At 34.4% G+C, this 14,691-nt stretch overlaps 1 pseudogene; it reads right to left on the bottom strand.

Moving 5' to 3' along the window:
- Positions 1-549: 549 nt before the first annotated feature.
- On the bottom strand, positions 550-9,310 carry LOC133798549 (protein TOPLESS-RELATED PROTEIN 2-like; annotated as a pseudogene).
- Between the last annotated feature and the right edge of the window lie 5,381 nt (positions 9,311-14,691).

Here is a 14,691-nt window from a genome sequence, read left to right as displayed (position 1 = left end):
AAACGTTCTCTCTTGTAGTACATGAGACGACAGTTTATGTGTAAACGTCATCTACTGCAGTAAATGAGATGGCAGTTCCTACTCAAGCGTCATCCCCCTGCAGTACACGAGATGACAATTTATGTGTAAATATCGTCCCATGCAATACATAAGACGACAGTTTTGTGGAGACCGACGTCCCATGTAGAATATGATAATTTTTTCATTTCTCTATTTTCAATACTATATTCATTCATAATTTCATGTGTAATTACAACATAGTTCAAATAAAATCAATAGGCAGAAAAAATCAATATAACTCAGTATGTTCAAAATCTAAAAATTGCCAGATCAAAATATAGACTTGGAATAACTATGTAAGTGCTAACTAAAAACTACAATTAGTATATTTTTTAATTCTGATTTCAAAAGTTACTCTAGCTATGACTCGTCCGCTCAAGAAGCTTGGTTGCCTATTCATTTCGAATTTCATTAATTTCGCCAAGTGTATATGTATTTTTCCCACCACACTACAAAACAAAACATAAAAAAACTAAATCAAAAAATAAATTCAATAAAATTGTAGTTCAATAATAATAAATACAGTTACATTACTAGTTAGTCATAACATGGGTGTCTCATTCAAGCAATAGTCATTCACCATCCTTATGATATAAAAGTTGCACTCTACTGACAATGTTTGACTTAAATTAAAGGAAAAACAAAATATTCGAACATCTAACAGTATGTCCCCTGAACTTATAAAAAGTAAAAAACAAGAAACTTCATCTATGAATGATTTGATATTGAGAGGTGCCTTGTGGTGAAGATGATATCATTTACCTCTACAAGTTGTTTTTATGTCATTTCAACACCCTCTAGAAGTGTTTTTAAAAGTGGAGCAGCCCCAGATGAATCCTTAGATGTGTCAATCTTTGAAAAACTTTCTTTGACAACTGAAGAAGCTCGTCCCAAATTGTCTGCAACATCAAGTACTCTTTGCGAAATTCTGCAACAAGATTTCAAGCAATTTGTCAAGCTAAGACTTCAACAGGCGTACCAAACCTACTATTTTGAACAAGGAAACTTTAATGTGAAAATAAGATATATATGCAAATAAGCTTTGGTACCAAACCTGAATGGAATTTTTTTTCGAATTAAGTGTATTCTTTTCTTCCTGAATTAAGTGCTTTTACCAACTCCTTTTAGACCAGTCTGAATAATCCAGATATTTTATCTTTATGAATTTCATATTTTTAGGTTTAGCCGAAAACTGTAATATCTGTATGGATAGAAGTAAAAAAACATACCGAAACGAAACTTAGGTTTCGAATTGGATCAAGGCATAGGATTTAAATTAGATCGAGGCGTAAGTTTCAAAATAGAACATACAAATATATCACACCAAATTCATACATAATAAAAGAACACTCAAAGTTTCAAGACAAATAAAAGTTCTAAATTAGACAAACATAAAATTTAGTAACCTGGCCTAGTCCTTTAGTCCTGCATCCAGTCTTTTAATTTAATAGTGTGGGGACTCGAGAGAGAATAGAGAGGATGAGTTTAGGGTTTTAATTTCGAAGTTTCAGTTTTAACTTTATCTCATTTAGGTTGTAGACCCAATAACACATAAGCCCAATTTTTACTTAAAAATGTATAAATAACTGAGGCATAAGCCTCATGAGTTTTGGTTCGTAAAGGCACTGAAACGTACGCCTCAATGCACTGAGACATAGGTTTTAAAGAAAATCTGAGAAATGTAAGCCTCAGTATGTTTTTTCTAGCGCCTCAGTTCGAAACGAGTTTTGAGTCCTAGGTTTCAAAAGCTTTTTAAAACCAAGGTAAGAACAGTACTACTACCTTAGAATTGATAGGCTCGGAAGGGCCTCGATTCTTATCCATAGCCCTGCTCTCCAGCATCCTTATCAACCGCAACCCATCATTGTTGGCTAAAATCTTAATACCATTGTCATTTGTTGTGACTGCCAACAATGACCCTTCTTTGTTAAATCTCAATCTTGGACTAGCCTGCAAATAAAAATAGACTAACTGTTACAGATCAACTCTTCTAAAGTGCTATAAAAAAAATGTGACAAATAGAAATACTAACAGGTAAACCCCCATCAGCATCGATATCTGTCAACATGTTGGTACTGTCCATATCCCAGAACTTAATTTGAAATTCGTCACCAGCAGCTAAAAATCGGTTTCTTGTTGTGTCAAACTGAACAACACCTAAAGATCTCTTCCTGAAACCAGAATATGTACGTTTGATAGCTCCTTCACTCTAATTCCACTCAACAAGATGAGATTCACCCTCCTTACTTGTTCCGCATGAGAAGAGCCTGTCATAAGAAGAATTTACATGCTATTGTAAAAACTCGAATTAAAATATATATATATATATATAAACACAGAATATGTTGGATCAAACAAATCCTTGGAAAATAAAAATAACAATCTATGCATTTTCCTTGTACATCTACATCATGAGAAAAAAATAAGCATAACGACTTTGAAATCAATAGTTAAACAGTTATATGAAAACCACACAAATAGAAAAATTGGATAAAGAAAATTACAATGCTCTTTCCAACAAAGCATATGTGCTCATCTATTGACTCTCGTAAGCTTTACCTAGTTCCATCTGCACTATATGCCACCATAGTACACCATAGTCCAGGAGCATCATAATCCACTCTTGATCCCAAGCAATCATAAAGCCAAGCTTTAATTTTCCCATCAATAGCAGTTGAAAATATGAACTGCACGAGTAGTGTGTTAATTTTTATAGGAAGAATTTAGCTTGTGTAGTAAAATGAAAAATTGGATGTACTACTATGAAAAGCTACGTATTAGAAGTAATAAATAGCTCCTAATTTGTTTGATAAGCTAAATAGCTCATAATGAGGATTTACAGGAGATATACCTGAATATTTTCTTTGTAATGAGGACAAACAGAATATACTGGAGCTTCATGACCTTCAAATATATAGAGTCTACGTCCAGATACAGCATCCCATACCTGTACAGCAACATATACAAGTTATACTAAGATGCCTAAAGATTCTCTGAATGTAAGACTAGTCAAGCGTGTGACAACCAATACCTTGATCATCTTATCATCTCCACACGTAACAATGCAATGTTGCTTGTTGGGATGGGAAAAGGCAATGTCATTAACTCCACCCACATGAGCATCAATCTGAAAATGAGACAATCAATATCCTACCATTGCCAATAAAGAAAGAGATAATAGGGAAAGGAATAAGATTTACCTCCAAATGTTGACGGAGTTCCCCAGTTGGATTGTAAGTATATATCTGGACAATGTGCTTTGAAAATGCAACACCTATACAATGTTAAATATAGCAAGGACCTATCAGTATTCTCCAACAAGAATACAAACAAAATAACATGCTGGCACTGAATAGAAAGGTTACACATACGAGCCCATCTGACCCCCAAACACAACGATTCACTGATATTCCAGCATCACTTAACAAAGCTGACTCAGGCAGAGAAAGAAAGTTGAAAGGAAAATCAGTTTAAAGAATCACCAGCTAATTCTTTTTCCTTCGGAAAAGTTACCACAATCGAATCCATAGCTATTAGGATGTGCGCATAGAAAAGTGCAAGGCGCAAGCAAATAAAATAGCTATTTGACTGCATAAAAAGAAATATATATTTATTTTAATCAGAAATTCTAAAATAATGAGCAAAAAAGGTACCTGCAATGGCATCGAAGTAGATTGTATATCCCAAACCTTGAAGGGTTTATGTACCATCCTCTCCCGCGACCCAACTTCCCAAAGGCTAATGTCACCAACATTTGTCCCAACTACAATGTAATGAATAGTACAATAAAAAAAATTGCAAAATTGTTTTCTTCAGCAAGACATTTAGTCACAAACCTAGCAGTATGGTTTGTTGCTGAGGATGAAAATCCATGCTCATAACATTAGATCCTTGACTAAGGGTCCGGACAAGATTTTTGGGAATGTCATCTTGTGAATAGGCCCCAGAATGCATTACACCAGAGAATGATACCTGTAAAAAGCAGGTATGAGAATACTATGAGATATTTTTTTTTCTCACTCTCTCCCTCTCTTTCGATGGCTGTGAATGGGGGCGAAGACAAGATAACACATACAGCAACATAACGAAGATTTCTACACATATATATACTAGATGCAAGCAACATGCAATGTAAGTTTGCTGAGTTTTATTTAAAAAAATTATTAATTATTTTTATTAAGTTTTCATGATGGTCATATAAATTTTGAATAAATAAACAATATAAAAGAATGGCATAAACATATTAAAAGAAGAGTTAAACCAAAACATTGCTTGTGTTTTTTTTATAAATAATGTGGCAGTGTGAGAAAAAAAGAAAGAATACACTACAATTACAATGAAAGTTGTTGATAAGATATAGATATATATAGTAGATTTGATAATTGAACCTTGAACATAGAAATTACATAATATCCTCTTCCTAACCTCATCAGACTGTCCAGTACGAATGCGCTTAATCAAGTGCTCAGAGTTAGCTGATTGATAATCCATCCCCGTAACACCTGTAGGAGTCCTTGGGTGTTTCAAAAATGCAGCTACATGCGAAAAAAATGATGAAAGTTATATCAGATCTCAAAGTAAGTCAGCAATCCAGAAATCAAGTTAGATAATACATAACTAAGGAAAGAAGTAACGATTCTCATTCATATGATAAAATTAGGTGGCATCATAACATACACACAGCCATTTGGCACAAAAAAGAATCTATACAAAGAAATTGTCTGACAGAATCAAACAATAAACAAAAAAGTGAACAATCAAGAATTGAGAACTAGCAAAATTACTCTCTCTAGAATAGGGTGGACGAACATTGAAACAAATTGTCGGAGAAAAAAATTCAATGGTTCTCCATTTCGATTTGGTGATTCTTTCAGTAGATACCGTTGACATTCTTACCTGCACTAGATTGCTGGACTAAACCAGGAGGTGGTGCTACCACAGCAGGATGAGACAAAGATGAATTAGAATTTGACATCCAACCAGCAATAGTACTAGGAGATGGGGACACAACCGGCTGAAATGGCTGCACAGAATAAAAAGAAACTTGAAGTGTTAGGAAATCGTTGCAAATTACTCCGGCAAAAAAAAACATTGAGGGAATACACTTACACCATGGGCACCAATAGGAGGAAATGCACCAGCCTTGGGAATCGGCCTCACAAGGTTGTTTGTTGGAGGAGGGCGAGATCCATTAGTAGTTGGATTGCAAGAATGATCCGTAAAAAGTGTTTTTATATCAGGGTTTGGACGAGGATTCTTGCAAAGTTGATGCTGCCAGTTTAGACTGAAAAATTCTCACTAAATGAGATTCAAGTAAACAAAGCTTATGCAGAATATAACATTAGACAAAAGGAACAGTAATTTCATTGACTTGGACAATAATACAGAGCAATTTAATCATTTAAACCTGTGTTATAAGAGTTGATAGTTACACACAAATTAAATATATCAGTATATGCAAGAATGACCTCTGATTTATTAAAGTCCTTAGACGCGAACTTTTGAAGGCTGGGAATGTAAGTTTATCACGAAACAAAGGGTTCGCTTCAATTAACTTTTTAAGTTCTATAAGCATGATGTTTTGAGCTAATTTTGTGTCCCCATACTTGGAAAGCTGCTCATTCTGCCTGTTTATATGATACAAACAGCAAAAATAAATAAAAACCAAACAAATACAAACAGCAAAAATAAATAAAAACCAAACAATCAATCATCGCAATTTTTTCAAATTTTTTCGAGTTCTCTGCTTCACGTTGTGTCCTGTCCATGACATTCTCCATTTCCGCATAGCTTCTGAGGACTTTATCTTGCATTTTCTCAATCTCTTTATGCTTCTTCTTCAAAAGCTCTTCCTTCTTAGCCACAAGTTTTACCAGATCATTTACACTCAAATCCTCGTCGGAATCTGAATCAGAAAATGCTGTTCGTTTAGTTCTTCTCCTTGTTTTCACATTATTAGACATAGTAGACTGAGAATCTGATATAGAACCTGATTCTTTTGTCTGATCAGCAACATCACTCTGCTCAAAGGCGGCTTGACTGGAGACTAGCATCTCCATTATTCTCTGAATTACTCCCATGTTCTTTTTCAGAAGTCTCGGGGGACGCAAAAGAAGCAAAACCAAATCATTGAAAGGGAGAAGAACTCAGATGGAATAGAGACACCTGGCCAGGAGCCAACTAAAGAAGAAGAAAAAACCCAAATACAATAAATTAGATAGCTTTAAAAATTTCGGAACACAACTTAAATTTTGAAAGCACAACCCTTTAAACTTCACCAAACACAATGGTTAGATACATAAGCTAATACAACGGTTAGATACATAAGTAAGATGAAAGTTAATAAGAACCTCAGCTATATAAGCTAAAGTTGTAAATATAACCATAAAACTATATTTAATTAAGCGAACACATTAAAACAAAAAATTAGAAACTAAAAATCTGTACTTCAGACATTACAGTAATCATGAAGCCTGCACATATACATATAATGTAACAATCTGAAAGAAGCCCAGAAAGCCAATCAAGTATTCCCCTCAAAATTTGTTATTGACATTAATCAAATAAAGGAACTAAATGAAGAAATTGTATGAAATTACTTTTGTCCTTATAGTAAGTGAAAGTTTCATAGCGTTAATGTCCAAGGAATAACGGAGAATAGTTTCAAAAGCTTACCATATAATATGTGCAATCTTATGCGTGGGGACCAGAACAAAACCATCTCGGTTATAATTCCAATTGTTATAATTCTTATATTACTATTATAAGCTGTATTCACGTGTTATAATTCCACTTGGTCACCCCCTAAAAACCCAAATACAGAAATTCAATTAAACAAGGAGAGCAAAAGACACCGCCACACCACCAACAAAACAAAAAGGAGGGGGGCAAAAGAAGTAGACAACTTTTAGAACATCCATCAGCGACCTTTTTTTTCTAAGGTTTGCATAAACCAGGGTTTATGTAGAATATTATAATTTACATGAAACTAAATATAGATATACAATTGTTATACATAAGCATTCATATTGCATAGTTTCGAAAAACATAGGGAAAGAAAAAGTTAGACTGGATGTATTCCCTTACTTTTCACACAACATAGATAAATTGATACTTCCGAATATGATATTTCAACAAAATATTAAATCCAAAACTATAATATAGGGTCTATTCTCTCATAAAACGCAATAGTTATCTGAGTAATAACACTTTAAAGGAAAAACTATTATATCATAACATATATGTTTACTCTAATAAAAATAACTTTTCATATAAATAAATATAGTAATAAACAGTCACCTCTTTCCAATTTGGGATTCCACCTTCAGGAACCCAAATAGCATGGTCAAATTTGCAGCTATCTCCAAATTTGCAGGTTCTTGTTTGCATATAGTGGACACAATCCTTCTCTCCTGGCCTTTGTGGATATATCGGCAAATTGCTTGCACTCTCGTATCTAAAGCGCTTGGCCAAAGCATTTGCAGAATACCAAGCTTCTTGCCCCATTGTATTATGGGCACCCAAAACAATTGGATGATACAGCGCTATAGTACATAGTAGACAAGTATACACAAAAAAAAACCAAGGAAATATAATAGTTACTATATAGCTATAGTTAAAAAGTACTTAATAGAGAAGAACATACTTGGTTATACATACATATAAACTCAAACTTTCTACAGAACTGTATGCAGAAAACATATAGTTGATAACTAGGTTTTAAATTTAGGAATTAAATAGCAAACAAAATAGAGAATCCACCCCCTTTTTACCTTTTTAATAAAAATATCTAGTTCTTTTCATATTAGTAAACATATATTGGCAATATATACTTGTTACTTTCCAGATTTCCCACATCCAGCACCCAAAATTTGAAAGCTGGCCACTCAAAATTTCTACACTTGCATTACCATCTCCAATAAGATAAATAAGAACGACCCTAAAGTGCTTAAAATCCTCTTTCATTCAATTTATAATTGCCAGTTCAGTACATAAAAATCTTCCCATGATAAAGATGAATAGACATCAATACCACACACACAAAAACAAGCTTTAAAATAAAATCATAACAGAAAATATTAAGGGTCCAAGCTGTCTATCATGGATAATGATATAAAGCTTATACTTGAATTTGATCCATAAAATAACTAGATATGGCTCGCTGAAATTAAGAAAAATAACGGCTACAAGACATTCTTGTGGAATCATAATGCAGTCATAAAGATCTAGTTGGCATGGCCGAATACATTATTACATAGCCTTTTGTGGTTTTCTACATAGTATAGGAACAACAATATATCATAAAAGGGAAACGATCATAGAACTTTTCCTCAACTTCAATTTTCAAGCGAATTTAAAAGATACTTTACTTTGCTCCTCCAGGATCGGTAATATAAGAAAAAAGTACATTTTAGTATAATAAAATTAATTCAATGAATGAGAAATAAATGTTACAACAGTCTACAGAAAATCCTAGAGCCATCTTAAAAAACAAGGTCAAATCTCAACCAAACAACGATAACAAAACACAAGAGCTCCCAATGTGGTGCTTAAGAGCACCAACAGACAATTCTTGACAATCTAAACCCCCCTTCGAATGTGGTCCAAAGCAAAGAGTAATCATCACTTAAATAGTCAAAACTAGCGAACACTGCAAACAAAGTCCGCTCTCAAATCAAAACTAAAGGAAAACAATATCTTCATGAGTGAAGAGCGATAAAGACAGCAGATATTACGAAGCTACCAAAAATCAAACGATTCATTTCCAAACGAGACAATGTACAAGAAATCCAAAACCGTCTGTTCTAATTCAAACAAAAAATTCTAAATATTCCATATTCAATCAAATCTTTAGTATTTAAACCAAAAAACTCAGTCCAGAGAGAGAAAGAAAAAAAGAAAATACCCAAAGTCTTGTGGCTATCACTATGACGAAGATAGAGAAGCAGGTACAGGGCAGCGAGAAGAGCTTTACGCCGGAGATGGGTGGAGGGCGGCGATCGAACGGTCGGATTGAGAATTAGGTGTGAAGACGCCGGAGCTTTAGGGCGAAGATGGTATGGACCACAAGCAGATTAGGGTTTCCCTATACGCAGGAAAGGATCCGTCGTCGCCGCCGTCACCTGGGCTGTCGGCGTTCTCCCTAGTTGTCGTCGATTGTTGGATTGTTGCTGGTCGCTGTTATGGCAAAGGGTTGTGCTATTGTCTTGTGCACAAGAGAGGGTTTCTTTCACAGTTAGTATTTTTATTCAATTTCTTTTTATATATTATATTTTATTAGTTTAAAAACATTATGGTTATAATTTAAAAGTACTGTTGATGGAAGTATATATAACTAATAGAAGTATGACTTTTTTTTAATTAATTTTTATCTTTTATTATTATTAATATAATATTATTAAATAAGTTAACAATTAATATTAAATAACTCTTTTAAATTTAAATTTGAATTATTAATTATTATTTATTTTTTATAAATATATTTGCATAATAGATTAAGTATATTTATTAATTCATATTAAAATATACAAATTTAATTAATGCCAAAAAAATTGGGTTGCATTGAGACAACGTTTCTATTAGGACCATCTTCTCGTGTTAAAGGTAGATACGTGACAACAATCTCTATAGAACAGTCATCTCATGTAATCTTTGGTTTGAATGGCACGACAGTTTTAGATAGTCTGTCGTCTCATCTCTACTTTTAACATGAGACGACTATTCTACTAAAAATGTCGTCTCATGTGCGTCATCTAAGTACAATTTTCTAGTAGTGATTTATCTTTAGGGGATGAAGGCTTTTTCTCAGCTACATTAGGTTTTTTAGTCTTTGTTAATCCTTCTTTTGTCATACTCTTATTGAGTTACTCAATAGTTTGCAATTCATTCAACAGTTGGTTCATGTTGTTTTACAGCTTGTTCAGAATATAGTTGGTAGTGAACACAGAAAAAGCTGATGTGAGCGACTCCAGTATAATTCTAACTTGAGTTTCCTCATCAATAATGGTGTAGTTGAAATTATGTACTACGCAAGTATACGCAATCGTAACATGTAATAAAGTGATAAATCAAGTATTGTTCCCACGAAGACTATTAGTAACTACCGAAAATTAATCTTTAATTCTAATTGATTAAAAATTAATGAATTTTGAACTTACAAAAATAAAACAATAAAACAATGAAATAGAACAATAGAGAACTCAATACTAAATAGTAAATACTAAATACTAAATATCAACTATCCATCTATGCCTCTCTAATGTGAATTTAAGAATTACTATATCTATTGTGATAACAGATTTACAATTGTAAATTATATTCTTACCAAGACTTATAATTCTCTACAATAAGCAATCTCCTACATCTTTGTGGTAAAATAACATATTACAATCATTAAACATGTAATCTCTAGGCTACACAAATCATACTGGTACTCTCTCCCAATATAAATCTATTATTACCTGGCTATAGCATATTTATCATTCACTTCCTAGATCTCAGGTTAAAATCATGTAAATTATGTAAATGGTAGTGAAGCATTAAACACAAGGCAAACAATTACAAATATTGATAGGAAATTCATAAAACTTCATTAGATAATCATAAGGTTTCTAGAAGAATCCATTAACACACTAAAAATAAACTTAGTTCATGCTAAACATAATTAAATCCATCAAACTAAATATAAACATCACTACATGAGAATGTAAAAGAAAAATAAGAAAAATGAATGATAGAACTAGTTGATCTCGAAGCTTTTGTTTCCACAGAGTGTTCCTTGAGTCTCTCCTTTTCATCCTCTTGCAGAAATCATCATAATGTTGCCTAAATAGTAGTTTGTGCAATTAACATAAAATTCAACTTTTACCCCTGCTTAAAATGCCCTAATCTGCACGTTGACTGCTCAGGCGCCGTGACCCTCTAATGAAGCGTCACGACCCGTGTCCAGGAACCGAAGTCCTCCTCGTCTCGAAATAAATATTCATCGTGACTTTAATATGCATTCGTGGCAGCTTAAATTCTTCAATTAATAGAGTCGCGTCTCTAAGAGGTTGCACCGCGGCCCTTGTTTTCCCAGAACCGTTATATTTCTGTTTCATTGAAGCGTCGCGGCTCTAATGTCTGATTTTCACCGAATTACTTCTTTTCAGAGCCAAACACGATCTTTTCATCAATTCATCCACAAATCCTGATAATATTAACAAACAAAGGCAAGAAAAGCGTCATACTGCACAACCATAACTAAATAAGCTCAAAAGTACCATAAAATAACCCTCCAAAATACTATAAAAACTACTCTGTCAAACTCCCCCAAACTTAGCTTTTACTCGTCCTCTAGTAAAATATATTGACACTTTCTAAAACAAACTAATCACAAACATCAATCAAGTTATAACCTAACAAGCCTCCCCCTCATGAAAACCATGCAATACAAGCTCTAAATTTTCAACTACATTTTATTCAGAATTTCAGTAAAATCAATTCAATAATCAACTTCAAGCTTTGCTACCCTAATAAACCTTAACCAATAAATAACACACAATCACAATACCATAAACATGTAAAATCTTCCAAATCATTCCATCGAAACCATGTATTTCATATTCTTGTATAATTCATCAGCGCCCTGATAACAGATTCTCAAGAATCATAAGGACTTTTTAAGCTTATAACAAAAGTGTTAGGCACAGGTAGGCGAATCAAAAGTCATTTAGGCTCAACTATACCATAAGCATACAACTAAAACAAACCAATCTTTCTAAACCTGAAACTCACTAACGATCACCAAATTTCCCAAAATTTCATACTTTGAGAAATTCATATGACTGGAAACATTTATTTTTTTCTTTTTCTCTAATGATACTACACTCCCCAAAACTTATTTCTTTGTATATTTTCAATTTGGAGTGTAGTTAATTTTTCAATTTTTTTTTCTTTTTTTTCCTCAACTTTTCTTCTATTAATGACACAAATTTCCAAATATAATTTTCATTACAAACCATCCCCCAATCAATTGTCACATGCTCACGGTTTACATCACAGGGAAAGTTAAAGAAAAAAGTTTCAATTAGGCTCAAAATAAGTGGCAAACGACAAAAATGTTGACATTAAGCTCAAAATGGGTAACTAGAGATTTAATATATTAAGGTTGGCTAGAAAGGGTCAATCGTTCCAAAAAAATTTCCTAAATCATCTTCCTAAGCATGCATCATTCCAATTTCATCTCAATCAACAAACTATGAAAGTTCTAGAATATTTCAAAATCATGTTCAACAAATCCACAAACCCACTTAACATGCATATATTAAAGGATTGTAAGAAATTTATCAATTAAGGCTTTCATGATAATTAAAACTCGGATCAAAGCTAATCACTAAATTAATTTCACCAAGTACACTGATTCACATAGTTTTAAAAACATCACTCACATCAAATGGTTATAAGTATCATCGATTTTGTTGATTTCCTTTGTCGCTATCAAACGTAAAATGAAAAATTAAAGAAATAAGTAACATGAACACAAGGATTTTACGTGGTTCAAGTTATAAAAGAACCCTAGTCCATGAGTCCCTAGTCTTGAGAGAATTGGAAGCTTGTTATAGCAAGTTCCAATAGTGTATTCTTATACAGTCTTTAGATTGCTCTAAGCACAATGTATTTTCTCTCTAAAAACTGAACCCTTTACAATGAGACTCCTAGAAGATAGGTACCTGCTTTATATATTGGGTTGCATTGATTAGAAACCACGACCCAAGGGACATCCACGGGGCCCACTATAGAAAGGTACATGCTTTATCCAGAACATGCCCCAAGTACTGTCAGGGCGTGCTATAAGTATCTCCATGTTAGATGGCATAGTGGGAATGAGAATTGTCGAGTCATACACTCGACAAAACTGTAGACGGATTGCCCAAAAAGGTTGTCAAACAATCCGCTGGCGATGCAAACCCGTATTGGCTGACGCCATGCACCTATCTTAGGTCTGAGTACCAAAACCTCGGCCCTGGGGGACGACTTAGGGAATAGAGTCATTGTTGTAGTTGCTTCACCTGGAGAACCTCTAGCTTCGACGGAAAACCTCAGAGGGTAATCTACCTTTAAGGTATCCACGACCTACCAAAAAAGGCCACGGGGGGGGGGGGGGGGGGGGGAGGTAACATACTCCGAAGATGTCTATGAGCGCCCGAACCAATCACTGAGAGTTTCCACATACTCTAAAGATATCTACGAGCGTCCTCCAAGTCTCCACTCTCCCTCGGGCAGCGGAGACTTAATTTAAGAAGAGTGATTTCAAAAAGAGGAGGGAAAAATGTTTGGGCTTTCCTCTGATAGCACTCTAAAAAGAAAACCCCCGTGTCAACGCCCCATTGTTGGGCCCATCAATCTGTGCATTTAATTAGGGGTCAAATCCATGATTCAAAACGTCCACTCTGCACCCGAGGCACCGTTTCCTAAAGATACAATGATTGCTTTCAACACCTTTTGAAGCCTGACCGCTGGATCACCCTCATGACCTTACCAGGATAAGAAATTTGATGGTCGTGAGGAAGTTGCTTCCCTCCTAAGTTTTATTGTGTATAAAGCTCAGAAAAACCATCTTCAGTCTTACACGGTAACCATGCGAAAACCAAAACCCTCATAGAAACATCTATTTTGCCCCGACCTTATCTCCAACCATTTTTTCCCGAAGTTCTAGACGATTGGCATGTGTAACGACCCAAATTTAGTGTTAAGGCTTAAGGGCCTGGAGTAGTGTGCCAGGAGGGCATAATGGAATTCTGTGTGTGTCTTTAATGAGTTCTATGCATGATTATGGCTTATTGCACGTTATATAACTATTTGATTATTTGAGATGCATGACTATGTGAATTAGTATGCATGTAGACCTGATTGTCTTAGAATGAGCATGATTGTAATTTGGCCATTTTAGAGCACGACTGTGATAATTGTATTATGTGATCGTGCAATGTGAGTGTGATGTTATTATCAGGATGCACGCACCGAGACGGTCCTAGTGAGCCAATTAGTCTAAAGTCACAACGGGATGTTGTACCCGGCTCGGGAGGAGCCTAGGGGTACTTTGGGAATCTTATAAGTTGAGTTGAGAATGAGTGATTAGTTATTGGTATTTTGGTAACCATTTGTAACTGCTGTGAGTAACAAGTTTTAAGATAGAAAGTGGTAGAATTGAAATGATAGTGTAAAGACTTAAGTACCCTTGAAGGTTTAGCTTAGAAGGATTAGTAAGAAGGGGTAATTTGGTCTTTTGGCAAGGCAAATAGGCAAGTTTCAACTGGGTATATGGGGTATACGGTTTGGAGTATTTGGGTTCACTTGTGGTTTTGATAAAATTAGAAGAGAAGGAAAAGAAGAGGAGAGAAAGGCTAGGGCAAGAAGAAGAAAGAAGAAGAGGTGTTGAAGGGGGCTGAAGTGGGAAGCTTAGGAGGAGATCAAGGAACTTTTAGGGTGGATTCAACTCTTGAGGTAAGGATCTTATGCTTATTTAAGTTTATTTCCTGTGTTGATTTGAGGAATGTAATGCTTGAGTTAGGATTTTCATGGGTTTTTGTTTGAGTTGCTGAATTTGAAGATCAAAGGTTTGGATCTTGGGTGTGTTGATGTTTTGACCTT

Source organism: Humulus lupulus, chromosome 8 (genome assembly GCF_963169125.1).
Source record: "Humulus lupulus chromosome 8, drHumLupu1.1, whole genome shotgun sequence".
In the NCBI taxonomy this organism is placed as follows: Eukaryota; Viridiplantae; Streptophyta; class Magnoliopsida; order Rosales; family Cannabaceae; genus Humulus; species Humulus lupulus.
Note: the sequence above shows the minus strand (reverse complement) of the source record. Positions and strands in the feature narration are given on the sequence as shown.